Below are 8,115 nucleotides of genomic sequence, written 5' to 3'. Positions count from 1 at the left end.
CTTAAGATACTGTCAATGTTTGGGTCAACATACGTCTGCGACTCTGTATTTTCTACCCTGAAACACGTGAAATCAAAGCATCGATGTGTTCTGACTGACACCCATGTGAAGGAATTGCTTCGAGTGGCAACAACGGAATACAAACCAGATTTGAAGAGGATTGTTCAAGGCAAGGAATGCCAGAAGTCCCACTAAGCAACATGCATATAAGAAAAATGCTATTGTAAATTATTATATTTTTGTTTGTGGACTTGGTTGAACTGAGAGTTTGTATGTGTGAGACAGTGCACACAATGTTCATTGTTGAAAATGACTGGCCTGTGGTCTTAGTACTGTAGGAGTCAATTTCTGTCATTATCATGTTGGTGTGTGACATTTACAATAAATCTGGCTGAGCAGTGTGTGTGTGAGAGGAAGGGATGGGTGATGTTTATGTGTGCGCATGTGTATGATGTGGCTCTTTGCGGTAACACAGTCAAAAATGTGGCTCTTGGTCTCTGACTGGTTGGCCACCCCTGGTCTACATGCTTTAGTTTTAACACTAGTGTCTGAACTAAATATATAAAAATATATTAAAAAAAATATAAAATTGTTTATTCTCAAAACATTGTTGGATTGTATTACACAATATGAATAACACATAGAACAGTGACAAGAAAAAGTAAGTGAACCATTTGGAATGTCCTGCTTTTCTAAATGATTTGGTCGCAAAATGTAAACTTCATTTAAATCACAAATGTGACTTAAGCTATTATGAACAATTATAATTTTTCATGTATTTATTGAACCCAGTCCTTAAACAACAAAACAGTGCTGGTGTTAAACCTAAGTGAACCCTTGGATTTAGTAACTGGTTGGCAACAATAACCTCAAACAAGTATTTCCTGTACTGTAGTTTACTTTTCAACAGGATGATGGCACAGGGAAGTAACCATCCTTATGTCTGGTTATTTGGGGGTATATTGTCCTGTATCGCCATCCAAAGGGGAGGAGTTCAATCGGTTCATGTCCAGGATGACAGGAGTCAGCAGAAATTTTCTCTGCTTTCCACCTGACTGAGTTGTACCGCCATGGAGAACAGGTCAGCTCCGGTGATCTTGTCTGCTGTCTTAAATGTCCCCTGAAGTCTGTTCCTGTGCTCAGTGGTTGCTGAGCCAAACTAGACATTGATGGATGACCAGACTTGATGATTCCTCTGTAGAACTGTATCAGCTGCTCCTGGGGCAGGTTGAACTTCCTGAGCTAATGCAGGACGTTCATCCTCGGCTGTGCCTTATTGGTGATGGTGATGACATTGGGCATCCACTTCAGGTCCTGAGAGATTGTGGAACCCAGGAACTTGTAGGACTTTGCCAAAACAGTGCTGCCAAGTAAGGTGAGGGGGGATAGAATGGAGGGCGACCTCCTGAAGTCCACTGATAGCATCAAGTGATACTTTTTGGAGGTGGTCCATTGAAAATGAATTTGTCAATGGGTTTGTATCAATTTAGTTTGATATTACAACCAAACTGATTTTTTTAGATCCCTACAGCTACCAGTAAATTAAATGCTCAGCCAAGTGATGTTCTCAGAGTCACTCTAGAGAACTAGCAGCACCAATGTGTTCCTTATCTGAAAATATCCTCAGTGTGCAAAAATGTTTGGGAAATTTTTCTGTATAATTAAAAAAGCAGCGGTTGTGTCTGGAAGTTTGGGGGGAAACTTTGTTGGGTAAACATGTATAGCACACCAAATTGAAACTGACAGAACAGAATAATAGAGAGAAGATATATGAATTTTGTCTGTGAATGCAGAAACCAGTGTGAAGAGACATTTTCTTTTATGAAGTTTGCATCTCCATATGCCATTTTCTGTAATGTAGGGGAGGAGCGCTTCAAGTAAAATATCCAACCCATTCATTTCAGCACAAAGATAGTCCTTTTGGGAGACTAATTAAGAATATAAGGCATAGATTCCGCTTGTAAGAACATTCTGCTGCCTCCCTCTCTCTCCAACCCCAAACCTGCCTCATTGAGGCATTAGTTTTTAGTGTTCTTGTTTAGATCAAATTAATTAATCTGCATTTTTAAAGCTCCACCTCACTCACAAACATGTTTTTAATGGTTTTATATGCTTTTCAAATTTGGTTGAAGATTTTGTTCAAAATAAGATGGAAATGACATGAGGAAGAGTTCTGTTTTTGCAGATCAGTAAAACTGAAAAATCACTGTTTTGTTATTTGAAAAAATGCTAAAACTGTTTTTTAAATAAAATAATTGCACTTTTTCAGATGTAGCATAAAGTCTTCATCTTTTTAAATTTGGAACAATGATGTTGATAACAAATGATAATGAGTTAAATTCCATTCAGAAATGTTTCACTAATGTTCAGTATCCGTGTGATTGCTTCAAATATTCAAGGGTCACAAACAGCAGTAGTACTTGGTTAATTATGGTTAAATAATTATTTTCTAGCACTTGTCTGCATTTATGAAGTGTTCCTTAATAAATATATGATTTGGATATATAGGGTCACAAAGAACATTAACAAATGGGTAATTATGGTTAAGTAATGGTTACTTACCACTGTGATACATTTATGGTGGCGTGTGAGGATGTAGTGGCTCTGAGCTCTCTACTATGGTGCATTTTTTTGCTAAGGTGTGCATAAACTCAATGGAGATGTGGGATATTGGATTCACCAGTCAAACTAATATCATAGGGGACTTCACACAAATATCACTGTATATAACGAGATCACTGGGCTCTCCCTGGATTGTTGTCATGTTGAGGAGATGGTGCAGGCGGCGAAGGGAGTGAAGACAGAAACAAGGATGTAGAGCGGGGCTACTAGCTAGGCTAAAGAAGCAGCCTCACAGACTCGCACTACTGAGTATTTTCCTGACCAATACCAGATCTGTTGACCATAAAAACAGATGAACTAGAACTTGCTATTAGTGGGAAAGAACCTCCTTCAGAACTGTTGCATGACGATAATAACAGAAACAAGGCTCCACCTGCTCGTCCCAGATGTGGCAGTTCAGCTAACTAGCCACTCCATGCACCGCTTCGATAGGAACCTCAGGTCCAGTAAGACTGGAGGGGAGGACTCTGCATATATGTACGTCAAAACTGGTGTACCAATAGCAAAATTATTTACACCCACTGCTCCCCTGAACTAGAGTCGATGACTGTCATGTGTAGACCCTTTTACCTCCTGAGAGATCACAACAGTGCTCATTACTGCTGTGTACTGTACATACCACCCGATGCTAAGATTTATTGGCAGCATTTGATACTGTCGATCATGCCATTTTATTATCAACACTGGAACACCGAGTTGGGCTGAGGGCTACGGCTTTAAATTGGTTTAGTTCTTTTTTGAGAAATAGAACATTCTCTGTCATAATTGATGATTTTATCTCCGACATAGCCCATATTACTGGGGGCGGCTGTGGCTCAAGAGGTAGAGCGGGTCGTTTCCTAACCGGAGGATTAGCGGTTCGATTCCCGGCTTGTCCAGTCAACATGTCGAAGTGTCCTTGAGCAAGACACTGTACCCCCAGTTGCTCCCGGTGATGTCACCAGTGTGTGAATGTGTGTGTCTGGGGGTGCGAATGGGTGAATGGCCAAATAGTGTGAAAGCGCTTTGAGTGTGCTGTAAAGCATAGAAAGGCGCTATACAAATATAAGACCATTTACTGCTGGCATCCCTCAAGGGTCAACCTTGGCACCCTTACTTTTCTCTTTATATATGTCACCACTTGTGTCAATTATATCCAGGCACAATGTTCATTTCCATTTCTACGCGGATGACATTCAGATTTATATGCCATTGGTATTATTCAACCCAAATGCACCTACCCCATTGCACGACTGTATTCAGGATATCAAGAATTGGTTTGCCCAGAATTTTCTTTATTTAAATGAGAATAAGACCGAATATATCGTTATCAGCCCCGAACCAGCTGCAGGTGTACCCAGTCTCCTGGCCCCTACACCCGTATTCACAGACATGGTAAGAAACCTGGGAGTGATATTTGATACCGGTTTTACTTTTGATAAGCAGATCAAGGCTATTGTTAAGACCAGTGTTTTTCACCTTAGACTTTTAATAAAGGTTAAGCCTTTCCTATCCCAAGGAAACCTATAAAAAGCAGTCCATGCTTTTATTACTTCACAATTAGACTATTGTAATGCCCTTTACGCTGGTATATTGCAATCTTCGCTGAGGAAACTTCAACTGGTCCAAAATGCGGCGGCCCGGCTATTGTCCAATACTCCCAGGTATGCCCATATTACTCCTGTTCTTCTCACATTACTTTGGTTGCCTGTACATTTTAGAATTGAGTTTATTCATTCATTTTCTACCGCTTGTTCCCTGAGCGGGGTCACGGGAGGGGGGACTGTGGGAGGAAGCCGGAGTACCCGGAGAGAACCCACACAAGCACGGGGAGAACATGCAAACTCCACACAGAAAGGTCCCAGGTGGGGCCCGAACCTGGAACCTTGTCGCTGTGAGGCAACGGCGCTAACCACTGTGCCACCGTGCTGCCCTGAATTGAGTTTAAGATTCTTTTATTTGTTTTTAAAGCCTTATATGGCCTTGCTCCACTTTATCTGTCTGAACTTCTATCAATCTGGTCTAAACAAGACTAGACATCCACCCTAATGTCAAGATAAAATGTTCATTACACATTGGCATACATTACCAAAAAAACTGTATTGTTGGGTGACTGAATGTGAAGGCCTCAGCCCTGGCCTTCGCCATGTGAGGCCCTAAGCCACCGACCGGCAGTGGAATTAGTTAGGTAATGTTCTTTTGCTTTCTTTGTTCATGTGTAGATTTAACTTGTAGGTAGACTTTAGGCATTTGATTTGACATTAGGTTTAGATATACACAATTAATGAACCATGCATATCTGCTTAATTAATTCTGTATTGTCAATACATTGCCGATGTGTACAAATTTTCTTTTTCAGTTACAATGTCCTTGGTCCATGGATGGGGCTGGTCCAGACAAAAAGATTGGACTGAATAAGCAGCAGGTTTAAATACCTTCCACTAGGCTTGGACTGCACTAAGTGCCCAATACAGGAAAGGGGTGAGTTTGGGAGATATATATTATTTGTTTTTAGGTTATGTTAAAACTTTGTCAAGTTATGTTTTTTTTTACATCTAAAGAAAAATATTTAGTTGTTAGTGGACTTTCTGTTCAGTGTTTATTGGTAGATTATTTAGTTAGTGTCTTTGTCCATTCTCAGTATATACAGTATGTTCCCCATTTGTGTCATTTATTAGGTCAATTGTTTTTTTTGTTGTTGTTGTTGAGAAGTACTATGCAGTTCAGTTTGCTGTACTTTGAGTTTCCTTATCTTTTGTTGACCTCTAGGGTCACTTTGTTTGATATTGATGTTGTTTGTATTTTTCCTTATTTTTGACAAATGAAAAGCCCATCTTTTTTGAAATTTAAATGCTTATGATTCAGTCCCTGATACTGAAAAACAGAGAGATCTGTTTGATAAATTTTAAATTCTGACTTTTCCTGAAGGTGGTGCCACAGGAAAGGGCCAACAGTTATCTATAGCGAAAGTATTTGTTACCTGTATAGTAGGTCTTGAATCCATGGTCAGGCTAACAATAGGGTGTCAATAATGAGCACTGGTACAGAGGACTTTCAGCAAAAATAAGAGATTAAAGAAGGTACTGCTAAGTTTTAAAGCAAAATATTTTTATCTAAACCAGAGCCACCAGCAGACTTGTCAGACTTAGGTGGACTTTATTTAAAATTACCTTATTGTTCTAGCTTTGCCATTATGTCATGCTGAGCTAACATGCAATAATTTTTATTTCATGGTGTCTTGCAGGTCCTTGTTTTGGTTTTATGGACCATGGTATAGTTTTTTTTTTCAACCAGAAGCAGGCAGCTGTTTCTCAGATTAACTTAATGAGCAGAACTTGCCAGCACTAACAGACAAACTAGGTAGTAAATGCTGTGGAGCATTTAGCAGCTAAAGAGCCAAATACTTCTGGCTAACAAAGCTAAAAAGAAAATGAATATCAGACCTGTATTTTCCAGCTTATATGTCGTTATTTTTACATCAGAACAAGCAGAAGCCTGAATGCTTCATCCTGGGTAATGTATAGCCTTAACCCTTTAAAAAGAGGTCAACTCAGGCATTATCTTCAAGCAAAATTTTACAAACACAGCAAACATGAATCAACCTCAGGGACACAACATTCAGAGTCTTGATGTAAAAGGTTCCTCAAAAAACATCTGTCACTTCTAATCACTGGTGCATTGTGCAGGGAGTGAAGAAATTTTGTGAAATTTTATGCATAGAAGAAGAATCCTTTTTATTGTCATTGTAACGCATACAACAAAGTTTTGTTTGGGGCTGCATGTGCATGCACCGCCATCACAAGCAACCTGGAGGTTAACTGTCTCGCCTAAGGAGACTTTGACATGTGGACTACAAGCACCAAGGTTTGAACCTCCAACTTGCCGGTTAAGAGACGACTGGTCTACCCACTGCACCACTGCTGCCCCAACACTGCCAGCTCCCATGATCATCCTCCCCATTGTTGCTGGCTGTGGCGCTGAAATGACAGCATCATAATTGTCCCTTTGAGCACAGTGGCGACATGACCTCATTACCCCTTGCCCGATGAAAGGGGAGCTATAAGACAAGATTAGCAGTGGTGGCAATGATTGCTTTCTCTTTCTGGGTTTGGGCACAGTTATCTCTGATGGTGTCCCCTTCATGTGTACACATGCTCTGATCTGAGAAAACACCACCCACAGTAGCTGAAATGTCAGCGAGAGGAAGTCAAACAAAACATATAACAGTGCTGTGTTTAATTAACAACAGTACAGAGATGCTGCTGCATGATATGCTTATTACTGCTGGTGGTAGCTTTGCCCTGACAGATTTCTCTTATGTAAATGTCATCCCTTGCAAAAACAGATTGTGTGATTACCTAATTATTTTCATGAAGAGCATCAGCATTCAGCATGTTGAACACTGTGAACTGTTTTTGCAGGGTCTTCATAAATATCAGTGGACCATGATTAAGCTTTGGTTTAGAAATAACACTTGACAGACAATTAATTGGCAACAACACAGAATATTGGGTCTGAATCAACTGTTGTTCGTAAAACCCACTTACCAAATTTTCACGAAGATACTGGCGTTCACCAGTGTTTTTTTTAATCTGGAAATTGTTCATATAAGAACAGAATCTACACATGCTTGGGAACACACACACACACATTTGGGTGCTGACATTTGTGCAAAATAACTGGTTATTTAGGTTTCTTGAGTTCTGCAGTTATATAATAATATTATATTTAAGTTACAATAACAGTTTTGTCATTACTAGTTTTTATTTAATATTTTCCCCATTATCTTTTGCAAAGCATTATAGTCTTTTAAAATTAATAAACACAGCAATAAAAACAACAGCAAGTTATTAATTGCTTGCTTATAAATCAAGGTTTTAAAATTAACTTTTAAAATGTGATTGGACATATTTGTATTTTTGAATTGGAGGAGTTTATCAACATGTTACACAGATGCAGTTTATACCCAAAAATCACAAAACCAAGTAGAGTAACAGCCCAGCATGCGACACTAATAGATAATATATTTACCAATGATATTGAAAGCAAAATGACAAGTGGATTACTTATAAATGATATTACTGATCATCTGCCTGTATTTCTGGTTTATGACTGCCATATTAGAAAAGAAAGGCAAACAGCAAAACTGTACTACAGGAGGGTGATTAATGAACAAACAGTACGGAGGCTTAAGGAAGCAGTATACAGAGAAGAAGATTTAGATAAAGCATATGAACAATTTTTACATCTATTTCAGGAAGTATATGACAGGACCTGCCCACATAAGCAGTATAAAAACAAAAGGAATTACAGTGAGAAACCATGGATAAGTAAGGGATTACAGAATGCATGTAAAAAGAAGAATGCACTATACAAGGATTTCATAAAAGACAGATCAAAAAAGACGGAAGCAAAATATAAGGCGTACAAGAACAAATTAACTGAGATCCTGAGGAGATGTAAGAAACAATATTACTCTAAAGTATTGGAGGATAATAAAAATAACATGAGAGG

The sequence above is a fragment of the Monopterus albus genome, unplaced genomic scaffold (assembly GCF_001952655.1).
Source record: "Monopterus albus unplaced genomic scaffold, M_albus_1.0 scaffold381.1, whole genome shotgun sequence".
NCBI classification, from domain to species: domain Eukaryota; kingdom Metazoa; phylum Chordata; class Actinopteri; order Synbranchiformes; family Synbranchidae; genus Monopterus; species Monopterus albus.
Note: the sequence above shows the minus strand (reverse complement) of the source record.